At 32.3% G+C, this 16146-nt stretch overlaps 1 pseudogene; it reads left to right on the top strand.

Annotated features, from left to right (window-relative positions):
- The first annotated feature begins 2162 nt into the window (after nucleotides 1–2162).
- On the top strand, nucleotides 2163–4293 carry LOC127083262 (uncharacterized; annotated as a pseudogene).
- The last annotated feature ends 11853 nt before the right edge of the window (nucleotides 4294–16146 follow it).

The following is a 16146-nucleotide window of genomic DNA, read 5'->3' as shown; positions in this document are numbered from 1 at the left end:
TGCGTAAACACATACATAAAATAAAACATATAAAGATCAAATAATAACAAGATAGAGTTTGGTGAGATCATATCAATAGACTTGGTAAGAAGTAACTTGCAGAGATCATTATTGCATAATATATATATATATATATATATATATATATATATATATATATATATATATATATATATATATATATTGTGTGTGTGTGTGTATAGCAAAAATGAAATCATAAATAGAAACAATCTTTATTCAAAATAAGATGGATCAACGAATTTTGTAATATGGCTCGGCGGACAACAATTTTGTAAAAATATCAGCAAGTTGATTTCATCAAATATTGCTTTAACCCACACGAACCATCAAAACTAGAACTACCTTTCCCCGTCTTTTGGGGTCCGATTTCATCAAATTCAACATGAACAATTTCTTCAACAATATATGTTCTAAGGTTGAACACATTATAAGTTTTACTTGACGAGGAATACCCTAGAAAGATTCTCTCATCAAATTTGGCATAAAACTTGCCTAACTTGTCTTAGCCATTGTTTAAAATAAAGCGTTTTCAATCAAAAATGCAAAAATTGAAAATATTTGGCTTTCTATCTTTATGAAACTTATATGGGGTCTTCTCTAAGATGGGTGGCATCACCATCCTTTAAAGATGTGGCATGCAGTGTTAATCGCATCCACCCGAAAGTTTATAGGCAGACCCATCTCACATATCGTGGTCCGTGCTAATTCTTCTAAAATACGATTTTTACGCTCCACGATGTCATTTTGTTGTGGAGTGCGTAAACATGAAAAGTTATGGCAGTGTTGCATAGGTACGGGTATGTACCCAGTACGTGTACTGCTACAGAGTACGATATTTTTAGAAAAACTAAGGTACGGGTACGTTATACTAAATACAATTATAAAAAAAACAAAGGTGTTATATTGTTTAAATAACAATAAAATATTAAAATTACAAAACAATTTATTTAAAAAGATTTAATATCTGCACAATAACATAAATAAATTATACTTAAAATATATTCATAAATCATGATATCATTAAAAAGAACGGTTTTTAGTTCAGGTTTATCGAGAGAAAGACTAACAACTTCAAAAATATCGACTATATCAAATAGATTTCATTCATCTTCACCAATATCCCACATTTTTGTTGCTCAAACGTTATAAACCTTAATATGAGAAGACAAAGATTTGTATGAACAAAAACTAAATCCTCGGCACTCTTTGAATTGAGCATATTCCTTTTCAATGAGTGAATAAATTTAATTGTACTCCAATTTAAAAAAAACAAAAAAAAATTATTACGGCTTCGGTACGTACCGTACGCGCATCTAAAATGGAATACCCGTGCTTCAGAGAGTTATGGACTATCCTATTTTTATTATAAAAAAATTCAAAATGATTATTAAATTTACCATCATGATCGCTTCATAAATAAATAATTTAAAAATAAAATCAATTTTGCTTGGCAAATCGAATAAAAAAAAATTCTATCACAAAAAAATATACATATTGTACCCACAATCAATAACTAAATGCCATTATATTTTGTCATATTTAATTATTAATTAAATAGTTTAAATTTTAAATATATTTTGATTTATGGATAACTGGTTTTCAGACGGGCTGCCTGATTTTTATTAATGCACATACGAGTAAAAGTAGAAACGGTATGTTTTATGTATTTATTTTAATTTAAATTTAAATTATTTTAAAATAAAATAAAAATAATTGAATAAAAGATGTATGTAAACAAACTATCATATATCCATTAATAAAGGAAAAGTTAAATTTTAAAATAAAAATTATAACTATGTTTTACCTTTATTTATAGAAAAAATGGATTATACAATAACAGTGTAAATTTATTTTACACGGTCAATCAATAATGATCACCATCTTAATAAGTCAGATTAAAATTTTTAAAATAATTGTATGACATTACAAAATAATATAACATCACCATTTTATATATATATATATATATATATATATATATATATATATATATATATATATATATATATATATATATATATATATATATATATATATATATATATATTTTCCTAATAAAACTATATTTAAATCGAACAAAAAGAGTAGGAATAATAACAAAAAAAAAAACTCTTCAAATTCATTTCATTCGCACACTTTTTTCCTTTCGCGCCATTGCTGTTATCATAGAAACGAAAACACTCTCTTCCTCACATCTGACATCTCTCTCTCCCACCTCTACTGCATCCACCGTTCCCATCTCCTTGCAGCGCCGTCTTCGTCTTCTCAATGTCGCTATTCTTCTTCTCATTCTGTCACGGTACCTTTCTTGTCTATGTTTCCTTTTCATTCTACAAACGTAATTCATCTCTTGATTCTTGATACTGCACTTGCAATTTTGTTTGTGCATCTTCAATTTGACGTTTTCTTTTTCTATTCTTACAATTTTAATTTCATTTCTGATTTAGGATTTCTTTTCAAAAGTAATTAGGTTTTCTATACGTGATTGCATTTTTAAATATTGTTTTATTTTTTTGTAATTTGTTAGTCTTTGTTTATAGGATAGAAATGGAATCTGAAACCAACATGCACCAAAGTAACAAGAGAAAGAGATGTTATTATAGTCCACTGACTACAAAGAGTGATGGAACCTTTCTTGATCTATTGATTGGAGTTCTGGATAATGATAAAAGATGTGAAGATGAAGAATTCAAATCAGAAACTTTGAAATGGGCTATGGAAAAAAATAGAGGAAGGTTTGAGGGAAAAATTTCCTCATCTTAAACCTAAGTTAAAAGCATACATTGAATGGGTAATGGAGAGGTTAAGGACAATGTATGGAATAGTTTATCATATGCAAAACCAAAGCGGGTTCGCCTGGGATGACGAGAAAAAAATGATTAAGGTTGACAGTGATGAAGTGTGGAAAGAGTATGTAAAGGTTAGTGCCGATTATTTATTTTTCTTTGATTAGTTTCGTTTGTTTCACTTCAGATTCATGGTTATTGAAAATGTGTTTGGTTTTCTATTACTGTGTAGAGAAATCCACGTGCAATGTATTACAGGAATACTCCAATCCCACTTTTTGATAAGCTTGCTCGTGTTTATGGAAAAGATCGAAAAGATCATGCTAGTGGTAAGGAACTTGCTAACCCTAGTGCAAATGTTGAGATGATTGATAAACAAGAGGAGGAACAAAATGACCGTGCTTGTGGTAAAGAACCTGCTAACTCTAGTGGTCATGTTGAGATGATAGATAAACCAGAGGAGGAACAAAATGACCCTGCTTGTGGTAAAGAACCTTCTAACTCTAGTGCTAATGTTGAGATGATAAATAAACAAGAGGAGGAACAAAATGGTCCTGCTAGTGGTAAAGTACCTGCTAGCCCTAGTGCTAGTATTGAGATGATAGATACACAAGAGGAGGAACAAAGCGATGCTGCTAGTGGTAAAGTACCTGCTAGTCCTAGTGCTAGTATTGAGATGATAGATAAACAAGAGGAGCAAAATGGTCCTACTAGTGGTAAAAGATCTGCTAACCGTCGTGCTAATGTTGAGGTGATAGATAAACAAGAGGAGGAACAAAATGGTCCTGCTTGTAGTAAAGTACCTGCTAGCCCTAGTGCTAGTATTGAGATGATAGATAAACAAGAGGAGGAACAAACACCTAGAAAACATGGTTGTATGGAGGGTCCATCAAAGAAAAGAAATGGAGGAGAAAATGCAATTGCTAACAGTATATTCGAGTTTGAAAAGACTATCAAGGGCTTGCATGAAAAACACATAGACCAATTGGGTGCTGTTGTATATTGTCTAAGAGTTGATAGAGATATATATGATGATTCCAGGAAAGTAATGAGTGAGCTAACAAAAATGGGGTTAACAGAACAACAGTATTTTACTGCGGCTGATAGAATATTATCAGTGCCTCATCGATTGCACATATTTTGGGGTTGTAATGATGTTAACCGTCTTGCATTTGTTAAGTCGTTAATCTAGCACTCTTAAAAAATGTTGTTAATCTAGCAGTTTAACACATATTGTCTTGTTATGTATATGGTTAAATTTACATCATTTGATGAAATTTGTGTGGCACAATGACTTAATTACCAGCAATTGCTTTTCTATGGAATTAACTAGAAATCGGCCAAGTAAGGCTTCTGCTGTGATGCATATCTGTGTATAATCTCTTGGAATATCAGTACATCTTAACTTCAAGATAAAGCGATCTACTGTTTATATCTTTTCGTCGTGTTCCATCATATTGTAAAGTTTGTGCTTTTTGACATTATACAAGGTTGAAAGAAAACCAGCTATAGTTTTTCTGTGTTTTCTCGGAGTTAATTTCATTTGGTTTCATCCCTAGCTCTAAGAGTGTTAATAGGACATTCCTTGATAACCTTTATACTGTCCTCGTCCGGATTCAAATTGCAGTGTCTACTGTCAATACATGAATCCAAGAGAAACCCATGCAATATGATTAATAACCAATTTTCTTTAAAATTCTCATGTAGAGGTTGTGTGGATGTGATTTTCACCCCTTTAAGATGAGATATGTGACAATTATGTTGAAAATAAATTGCATTGCTCTATTGTCAAGTTCTTCCTTTAACAGAACATGGAGGAAACACTAAACACTAGTATATCCATTTTGCATTCACACTTCATTTAACTTCACACTTCTACTTAAATTTGTTATTATTTTTATTTTTTATAATTTTTAAATTAAATAAATTTTGTAAACACTCCCATGAACTTTAGTTTTTTTTTTCCAAACACATAGATAAGAATATCTATCATATAATAAAACATAATATTTTGGAATTTTCTTTACTACCCTTACTTCCACGTGTTTATTTTATGGGCTATTGTTATTTTGTACTCCAACTACAATTATTTGTCTGGTTTTACTTTTTTTCTTTTCTCAACCAAATGTTCCATCTGATTCTATTCTAATCTAACGAAATATATGTCACTACGCCAAAAACTGGAATAGACAGCGCCCCTTAGAGGACGTTTTATTACAAAAGCGCACTCTAAATTGAAGAGAAAAAATAAGGAGCATACTATTGGAATAGACAGCGCACTTTAGAGAGCGCTTTTGTAACAAAGCGCACTCTAAAGTGAAGCGAAAAAATAATGAGGAAATGGAGGGACACCAATAGAGGACGCTTTATTGAAAGCGCCCTCTAAGGGTAACCTTAGAGGGCGCTTTTTAAAAAGTGCTCTCTAAGTCCATGTACATTTCCAGTTTATAAGGCGCTTTTGGAAAGCCTTAGAGAGCGCTTTTAGAAGCGCCCTCTTAGGCCCCCTTTAGAGGGCGCTTTTGTAACAAAGCGCCCTCTAAAGTGAAGCCAAAAAAAAATAATGAGGAAATGGAGGGACAACAATAGAGGGCGTTTTAGTGAAAGCGCCCTCTAAGGTTACCCTTAGAGGGCGCTTTTAAAAAAGCGCTCTCTAAGTCCATGTACATTTTCAGTTTAGAAGGCGCTTTTGGAAAGCCTTAGAGAGCGCTTTCAGAAGCGCCCTCTAAGGTCCCCTTTAGTAAACATTAAGATTATAACATATAAGCTATTTCGTTTACGTAACTGGGTTTTCTCTTTACTGCGATTACTCTCTACTGCGATTACTCTCGTCCTCCGTTCGTTCTCCCTCCCTCACCGTCATCGTCGCCGTCGCCTTTTTCTGCTGCTGCGTTCAAGTTCACTGAGTTATCTGCGTCCACTGTCACTGTTCACTTTCTTCTCCATCGTTACCGTCACCTTGAAGGTATTTCTCTTCTCCATCGTTACCGTTCACTTTCTTCATGTGTTTGATTAGGGCATTTTCTAAACTTAGTTTTACATTTTGTGCATTATGTTGATTAATGTTGTTTAGGGCAAACTGAATTTTTTATTTCTGATTGAAAACTGATATCATTTGAAGTGTGTTTGAGCTTGTGCTTGGAAGTTTGATGATTATGGATGCAAGTTTGTTCATGTTCCAAACACCATAAGTTTGCATTGGTCTTTTGCATGCAGTAGGTGTGTGTGAGTTTGTATTCAATAATGATAAAAAAAAAAGAGTTTAGATTGTTGTAACATGAGAGAAATGGAAGGTATATGAATGTGTTCACGTATTGAATCATTGTCTTACTTGGGTCTTATTGAATCATTTCTATATTACAGATAAAATGGCTAACCAAGACGATACCCATGACGCGAATGAATCACGTAACAATGTTGAAAAAGAAATCAAACGAGGATTGACTGTTATGAAGTCAATCATTCGTGCAAGAGACAAGGGTGTAAAATTTGAAGTACATTGGAGTGCTGAAGACCAACTAATTGAGCCTAACGGTTCAATGTTGGCAAGTTACATTGGTTTCCTTGTTCGACAACATATTCCGATTACATGTGTCTCAATAGAGGATGGGTATCTACCTAAAGTTACTTTTGTAGTGGTCCAAAAGAGACATCACACCCATCTCTTTCCTGTCAACCCCAAAGAGACCGATAGAAGTGGAAATATTATGCCAGGTTTTTTCAATATATTTCTCAACGCAGCTGGTATATATTATCATTTGAATTTATCACTTTTTGCTGATTTTGTTGTTCTAAATTGTCAAAGGAACCGTGGTAGACACCAGCATTTGTCACCCTAGGGAATTTGATATTTACCTTAAAAGCCATGCAGGAATTCAGGTAATATTAGATATGTCATTTAACTTTATGCCATTGTTTACTATTTGTTGCTCAATCGCCTTTTGACAGTTCTGTGTTATTTGCATTTGGACGTGTTCTTTTTGCAGGGGACTAGTCGACCAACGCATTATCATGTGCTGTATGATGAAAATAAATTCACTGCAGACCAGCTACAGAGTTTGACCAATAACTTGTGTTACACGTAATGATATGATTTGCTTTTTTAATCTTAATTAATGTTTTCTAAACTTGTACTGTTTTCATTTAATTTTAGAAGCCTTCTGATACTATTTTTTTCCATTCAGTTATGCGAGGTGTACTCGATCTGTCTCAATAGGTTTGTTACTCGATTCCCTTTGCTTGTTTTTGTTTTAGGCTATACAAAACTTTAGTTTAACAAAAATGTTATCTTGTATGCAGTTCCTTCTGCCTATTATGCACACTTGCTAGCTTTCCGCGCTAGATACTACATAAGTGAAGTTGAAAATTCTGATTCTGGTTCTGCAAGTGGAAATAGGAGTGCCACCAACTTTGTGTCGACTCTGCCATCTATCTTAGAAAACGTCAAAGAAGTAATGTTTTACTGTTGATCTTGATTTGTCGTACAAGCTTCGAGGATAGATTTGGGAGTTAGGATATTCACCATGCCTTTTTTGGATATACTACTTATGCTGCCATCTGTTTTTTTGGTTGAGCCTTATTTTGTATGGATGTGCGATAGAACTACTAGACAGCTTTTGGATATACAGAACATGTTTGCCACCATGGGTGGATGGGCGTTATTTTGTTTAGTATTGGTTAGAACTACTAGACAGCTTTTGGATACAGTGGTCACTGGGTGTTGGTTGCTATGGATCTTTCGAGACTAATAGTGTATTATCTCGATTCGTTATCGGGTGATTGGAGTAAATATCCGAGTATGAAGAAGACGGTTGACGCGTAAGTGAAATTCCCCTAAATATTCGTGTGTATTTGTATATTTAATTATGTCTGTCAGATTGATCTCAATATACGTTTTTATTTTGTTAGGGCAATAATAAAATTTAGATCGAAAAAGAATTATCGTAATAGGAAGGACATTACCTGGGTCAGAGTTCAGGTATATATTAAGTATCTTATTTTTGCTTATAATAGTGTTTGTTTTTTTGCTTATAATAGTGTTTGTAAGAAATTAACTATATATATATTGTTTGTTTTTCTGTGTAGTGTCCTCAGCAAAATAATTCAGTCGATTGCGGATTTTTTGTATTGAGATTTTTGAGAGATATCATTGCGTTGAATCGTATAGACATCCCAAAAATGGTATGGAATAATAACTTAGGGTTTATTTTAATATTATCGGATATTTCATCTAATTTGTTACTAAATCATGAATATATTTTATTCTCTTAATTGTAGTACTTTGAGGAATACAAATCTTACTCAAGAGCTCATTTGGATGAAATGAAGGATGAATTGTGTCAATTCATTGTTGATCAAAGAATCATATAGCTAGGTTGTATATTGTTGTACATATATGTATGGAATGTTGTTGTTGTATGCTGTTGTTGTATATATATGTTGTATATTGTTGTTGTACTTTTACTAAATCATGAATATGTTGTTGTATATTGTTGATCAAAGAATCATATATTAATGTTGTATATATGGAGGATTAATGTTGTATATAAATGGATTCATGTTGTATATATCAATGGATTAATGGTGTATAACATTGGATTAAAGGATGAAATCAATATGAATTTTACACTTTTGCAGCATGCGAACAGGTTACCAATTAAATATCCACTGTTTTTCAAACAATTTTTTTTAAAATAACTAACACTTTAGAGGGCGCTTTGTCCAGAAAGCGCCCTCTAAACACTTTACATTGACAACTTTAGAGAGCGCTTTTTCCTGAAAGCGCCCTCTAAACACTTTACATTGACAACTTTAGAGGGCGTTTTTTCCTGAAATCGCCCTCTAAACACTTTACATTGACAACTTTAGAGGGCGCTTTTTCCAGAAAGCGCCCTCTAAGGTGTCCCTTTATGGACCACTCCAGAGGGCGATTTTTTCTGAAAGCGCACTATAATGTGGCCACTTTAGACAGCGTTTTCTCCAGGAAAACAAAGCGCTGTCTTTACCTATGCCAGCGCCACTTTAGAGGGCGCTTAAAAGCGCTGTTATAGGCCAAAATAAGCGCCCTATTTTCCCTTATTTGGCGTAGTGTGTCCAATCAAGTTCATGCTTTTTCATCCCAATTTATTTTTCATCATCCTAATTTTTTGACTCTGCAGAATGGTCATTCCATCATTTGCATCTCCTTCTTTTCCAAAATCCTTTTTTTAAAGCCTCTCTCAGATACCTTCATCTCATTCTCTCTTCAACCTACTTTAAACTCACTTTTTAAACCTTAGCTGCCAACTTCATCTCTCCAATTTAGTTTTAAATTTTTCAACAATCTTCATCTCCTTCGTCTTTTCAAATCTTGATTTTGCAGGCCAAATGAGTTTACTTTCTTTTTTTCTTTCTTTGTAACTCTGATTATTGTTAGTTTAACTATATTGAAAAAAAAATGATATTTTTAGATTCTTTGATTTTGTAATGTATTTTTGGTTTCTTTAGGGTAACTGATTTGAATAATATATCAAATCTTACCTTGATGTTTTCTCTTATTTGTTTCTTATTAAAGGAGAAAATGTTTGATCAAATGAGTCTATAGAAAGTGGAGATTAATGTTGTTTAAATAATAATATTAATTTTTTTATAATTAGTATTAAAATATTTATAGACTCTGATTTATTAACTAAATCCTTTCCTCTTTATTTTGATTTTCTATTTACCAGTATTATTTGATTGTTAGGTTCGTCATTCTTCAACCAAGTTTATAACATTTTCTCTGATCTTCTTCAACACTTAAGGTGAGTGACAGGTTTTATGTTAATTGATTTCTCTCCACTCCCCCAAAACTAAATATTCAAATTATTTTTCACAACTACATCAGAAACCTTCTTCCATCCATTCTTCATTCTTCTTCCATCAATCTTTGTTCTGCTTTCTTCTATGAAATATTTACTTTGTCAAGTAATCTTTTTTCTATGACATATTTACTTTGTCAAGTAATCTTTCTTCATCTTTGTTTTAAGTTTTAAACTTTTATTACATGTTTCTTCATCTCTCTTTATCTAATTGCCTCAGGTGGTGACATGACAGATAGTTAACCATATATATATATATATATATATATATATATATATATATATATATATATATATATATATTCATCTCTCTGACTGTATGTGTATGTGTTATTTAAGAAATACAGTCTGTTTTTTTTTAATTTCTGAAATCCCTCATCTGCTACCTTATTTTGATCTTTTAGTACAAATCTTCTTTTATCACAAATCTATTTTCTCCTTTTGATATTTTTCTTATTAATTCACATTTTTTAAAGATATCTTGTTTCAAATATTTTTCCTATTTTTTTCAGTATTGTTTTTTACTAATAATTTATAGATGACAAACTAAATCATTTTTGATGGATAACTTAAAGGAGAAAATACTGATTTATTTTATTTTGTCCAATATATTATGGTCTTTGAAAATTAACAATGAAGATGAGAATTTTTCAAATAATTAATATCTTTAGGTGATCTATTGCATCCCTTGTACTACAACAATTTTAAGACCTTAGACTATGTTCCTATGATTTAGAAGAAAGCATGAAGATTTTAGAGTGGTTGTTGTGGTGGAGCATCATACCCATTTCAAACATATATTTAGATTTGACAATTCTCTGCAGCTCAAGTAATTGTAGTTGTATTTCTCTCTTTTGATTTAATATTTGAGTTTATGTGTAGCACTTTGTAAACTCCCCAACCAAAAAAATTATGAATGTAGTAAAATTTCCTTATAACCAAGTACTTCCATTTGTATTTCTCTCTTTTGATTTAATATTTATTTTTTATATTTTATTTACGTGTTGTGATTTGAGAAAGTGAATTTTAATGACATAAAAAACAGAATTTGGTTGTTGATGATGAGATGCTATAGAGGTGAAGAGAGAGAGAGGTGTCGAAGACAAATGAATTTTAAATATTTGAAGATTAGATTATTTAGATTAGATGTGATGAATATTAGATGATTTATACATATAGTGTTCTATTTTGTATTTTCTATCGTTAACTATTATTTATTTTTATTTTAAATTACAGATATCTTCTCTTTCTTATTTGATATGATATGCACAAATATTTGATGCATATAGATAATTTATATTTTTTTATTCATTTTAATTTTTAATACATTTTTTATAGGAGATGATTCAATTTCTACATTAAAAATGTGCAAATTATTATTTTTCATTTAATTATATTTTTCATTTATATATCTCAATTTAATTGACTATTTTTGTTAATTATTATTTATTATCAATCAAAATATTTTACTCTCAATTATCATTTAAATTAATGTATTAAATATTTATCTTTAGTATAATTTTGATAAATATGATTTGATTAAATAATAATAATTTGATATTATTTTAATGCTCTCTCTCTCTCTCTATATATATATATATATATATATATATATATATGTATTGATATTGAATCAATGTTTGTCACTAGTATGATGATTAATAGTGAGATTTAATTAACATGTATGGATTAATAGTGAGATTTTAACTTTTGGATATGAATGGATTAGTAGTCAGATTTGAATATGATTCCAACTTTCAAGGAAAATTATTTGGTAATTTCAAACAAACGCACCTTAAATATAAAGGTAGAAAATTTTACTTCATACCCCTACGTTTAGTCTCATATCCCTACATTTTTTTAAAAATATCAATTTTACTCTTAATTGATTTTAACCAATTTACCATTTCATTTTTAGCATTCAGTTGAAACTTCCAAAAATTACACATTCCACCCTTGCACCGGAACTCCTGGAAAAAGACTTCCAGTATGTATTTTTTCCAAACCGGAAGAATTCACAAAAGACATCCGGAACACACCAGGTAGTAAACCGGAAGACTTCAAGAAAGAGTTTTGGTTCTTTAATAAAAAAGACGTGTTCCGGAACATTTATTGAAAGAGTTCCGGTAAACAAAGTGACACATACCGAAACTCTTTGAAGAAGTCTTTCGGTCTGTGTTTTATGTATTCCGGGACTCTTTTTTGAAGACTTCCGATATGCAATTTTTTTATTTTTTTATTTTTAAATTTTTTTATTGTGCAGGAATGGAAAATCTTCCCCAAATATGTGTAAATACTTCTGATGCGTTTATAACGACGGAAAGATTTGGTACACGAGAAGAGGTGATCAGATGGATTAAAGAGATTGGAATCGATAATAAAGTAACTATTATTATCAGTCGTTCAGATACTGAAACAGAGAAAAGAGAGAGAAGTAACAAATTAATATTTGGTTGTGATAAATGTGGGAAACACAAGAGTACTAATAGTGGAACCCAAAGTTGTTTGGGCTAGTGATGAGGTTGAGTATGGTCAACAGTTGCATCAACTTGAGAAGGCATGTGTTGATTATAGTGGATTTACTAATTATGTGAAAGATACATGGTTGACTCCATATAGACAGAGATTTGTTGGAGCATGGATTAATCGAGTGCTACATTTGGGTAACACGACGGCTAATCGGTATGTGTTATATTTTTTACTATGTATTTTTTTTATATATGATATTTTTAATATGTTATTTTTAGGGTTGTATCTGCTCATTGGAAGTTAAAGCAGATGTTAGGAAACAGTATAGATGACATGGTCAAATATTGGGAAGCTATGAAGATACGCACTAGGTGGTATACCGATACTCATAGATGTTTCATGTTTATTGGAGGAAACTAACTATGGAAGTTGAGTTAGAGGTAGGTGCAGATGATGGATCAAAAGTGGATATGACTTGTGCAATAGATGAATTGTGGAAACAGTTTAGGTCATTATATGTTATTGGAAAAAGGGCATTAAAGAGTAGGGTTTGTGAACTTGCATACCTCACAATGACTTCATTGTGTCCACCACCCGAGAAATTAAAAACCAAAGGAGGAGTGAAGAAGAAAGGAAAAAAACCAGCAAGATATGATATTTATAGGGACCCTTCGTGTCATGAGTATGTTGATAAGACATCTCAATCTTCACAAAGGCAATCTCAACCATCACAGACTTCGAAGAAGTTAAAATTATCAAAGAAGCAACCACAATCAAAGAAATATTTCACTCTTCAATTTCCTAATCATATTAGGTCATACATTGAAGATGTAGTTAATATTGTATCAGATGGTAATTGTGGATTTAGAGTCATTGCATCATTGCATGGATATGGTGAGGATGGTTGGTCAATGGTTCGCCAAGACTTGGAGTTGGAAATAATAGACAAGGATAGGTCAACTTTGTATGACAAGTTATTTTGTAATCGGTTGGCAGAAGTGAGAGAATCTTTGATGATAGAATCCTTTGATTCACAGCCACCAGAAAATGGTTGACTCTACCAGATATGGGTTACTTAATAGCAAATCGTCATAATGTTGTACTTGTCTCTTTAGGCAATCAGTGCATGACTTTCTTTCCTGTGACAAGTTCACATTCACCAAATGTCTACATTTATTGCATTGGTTTTATTAACCAAGATCATTGGGGGTCAAGTACATATTTTATTTTATATGAATTATTATTTTAATTATTTTACTTATTTCATTTTATTAAATATATATTTTAATTATTGTTATCAGGTAAACATGAAAGAGGAGTTTTCGTTGCCACCGACCACATTAGATTGGAAGAAGTTTCGTTGTCCAACAGCAACATCTTGGATGTTAGGATTTGCAGGACGTCTACAACATTGGCAATTACTTACGCCTATATTAGCATGAATATGTAATCAAAACATGAATATTATATTATGTCTATTTTATTACATTCAATTCTAAAAGTTAATACATAAATCAATGTGAACGAGAAATATGCAAAACTTGAAATAAATCAGCAAACTACGGATTTTCCTCTTCGGCATTAACTTGTCTCAGATAACGATGAATCAATGTAGATACCAGGGTCGACCCAATCATTTCGGAGGCCCCGTTCTAATTTCAAAAATGTGCCCAAATTAAAAAAAATACAATTATAATAATTAAAAAATATATATCAACAATACAATTATGTATTAATTAAAAATAAATTTAACTATAATTATTTTGAGCTTCGATCAATCTTGATTTTTGTATATATTGAGTTTTTATCATAACATTTCTTTCAATTATTGAGTTTTTTTAATAACATAATTTTTATTAATATTTATGAAAAAAATTGAAAATTTCAAAATTTGAGGCCTTTTAAAATTTAGGGCCCTGTGATGCAGCACCTGCTGCACTTGCATAGGATCGGCCCTGGTAGATACACGAGTCCAATTAGGATCAGATGGTCATGCGTCGTAAACAGGAACTGGCACCTCTCTTGATTCATCACGATGGGGCGGGACCAAACGTGGATGCGAAACACAACAATGTTGTTGGACGAATCACAACAAGAACGCTCTGATGGTAACCAATCCAATCAACATCAATATCATTAGCCATCATACAATCAAGAGGTGGGGATGAAACATACTTCTTGTACCCGAACTGACGTAAACATTTGTCAGGCAAGTATGGAACAACTGTGTCACCCCACTTCAAACACCCCCTATACATACATAACTCATCAAACCGATGTCATCCTCTATGATCCTCAAATGGATGCCAAATGGCGTCGGCAGGTGTCAGCTCGTCCAAAATAGGTCGCAAATCATCCACCTTCGGGACTCCTTACCTATAGGACCATCTCATCGCTCGAGGAAGACCATAATTATCAGCTGGTTTTCAATTCTCTCATCTTTTTCCAATCGTTGGAAAGTACTCGTGAATCCAACACTGTTACAATATAAAAACATAATAAACAAAATAAATTAAATTAACATAATTTATACAATGAACCCAACACTTAATAAATAAAATTAAATTATATACTTGTAGGAGAGTAGGATATCCACCAAACTGCTTGCAACTGAACATGGACGCATCTCCAAGGTATCTATATATGGTAACCAATGCAGCTGCTCCCCAACTATATCCCGAACATCTATTTAGGTCCGTAAACAGTAAGAGATATCATGCCTCGATAAGTGTAAAGGTCTTGTCGGCAAAACTTATGGAACCCACCAACATCAACAAATATGCTCTAGCCGCATATGCCCAGCTAGAAACAACTCTATGTTGTACGAATAAATCGTATAACCACTCCAATTTATAAGAAGAACTCATGCAGCTACAGACATGTGCTTGTGCCTCACTATGTGACACTCCTAAGTAGTCAACAGCAAGTTCAACAACAACCTCTTCAATGGCATCTTGAGGACTCCAGAACATACCCCTGATGGACAAGTGAATCAGACAAGAGACGTCATCCAAAATAATACTCATCTCACCAAACGACATATGAAATGAAGATGTCTCTAGATGTCATCTTTCCACAAATGCGAATATCAGATTTGTGTCTATCTTGTTCAAATTAGTTCTCTGAAGTGAAGATAACTCAGACCTAGAAACCCAACTCTCCATCTGTTGTGGAAGAGCTAGTGGAACCCTCGATGTCAACTTAAGTCCGTGTCCAGCAACCTTCAACTCTTTCTTCGGACCTCTTTCCTGAAAACAATTAAAACACATATTATATAACACAATATAAAATATTCAAATATTATTCAATTTCAAATATACGTCGTTTATTTACCTCACAAAACCATAAATGACGAGCAACATGATGCTCGTACTTTACCAAAAGAGACGTATTGTACGACCCTCATGGATAGTCAGTCGGCTCTGCTGCATATGTAGATGCGCCCCGTCCTAAACTACGGTCTAGAATCCTACCATCGGCACCTCGTCTTCGAACCACTATAAAAAAAATTATAAAAAAATAAATGCACCGGAACACTTCTAAAAAGAGTTCCGGCGTGATGAAAATTGAGTTTGACTTCCAGAACACTTTCCATAAGACATCCAGTTAAATGAATAAAAACCGAAACTTTTACGAAGAGATCCGGTAAACACTTCAAAACCGGAAGTCTTTATTAAAGAGTTCCAGTTCAAGCCTAAAATTTGCAGGGAACCGGAAGTCTTCTAGAAAGTGTTCTGGTATGTTGTTTGTGAAACAAAAGACTTACTCTTAGTGTTCCAGTTTACAATGGCAAAAACGCTGATTCGGAAGTCTTAAAGCGAAAATAAAATAAAATTCAATTTTTTGAAAAATATACCCTATTTATACGAGGGCATTTTAATCCAAAAAAACTTATCATAGGGGTATGGGTATAATTGCTAGGTATGATGGAAAATTTCCTAAATATAAAGGTGGGTGTCACGTTGACTCTCCTTTCACAGGCCTTAAGCAAACTGGGCTTCCATAAAAGTCACTGAACCCATATTTAACAAGTG

This window comes from Lathyrus oleraceus, chromosome 5 (genome assembly GCF_024323335.1).
Source record: "Lathyrus oleraceus cultivar Zhongwan6 chromosome 5, CAAS_Psat_ZW6_1.0, whole genome shotgun sequence".
NCBI classification, from domain to species: Eukaryota; Viridiplantae; Streptophyta; class Magnoliopsida; order Fabales; family Fabaceae; genus Lathyrus; species Lathyrus oleraceus.
This window is presented reverse-complemented; position numbering and strand designations above follow the sequence as displayed.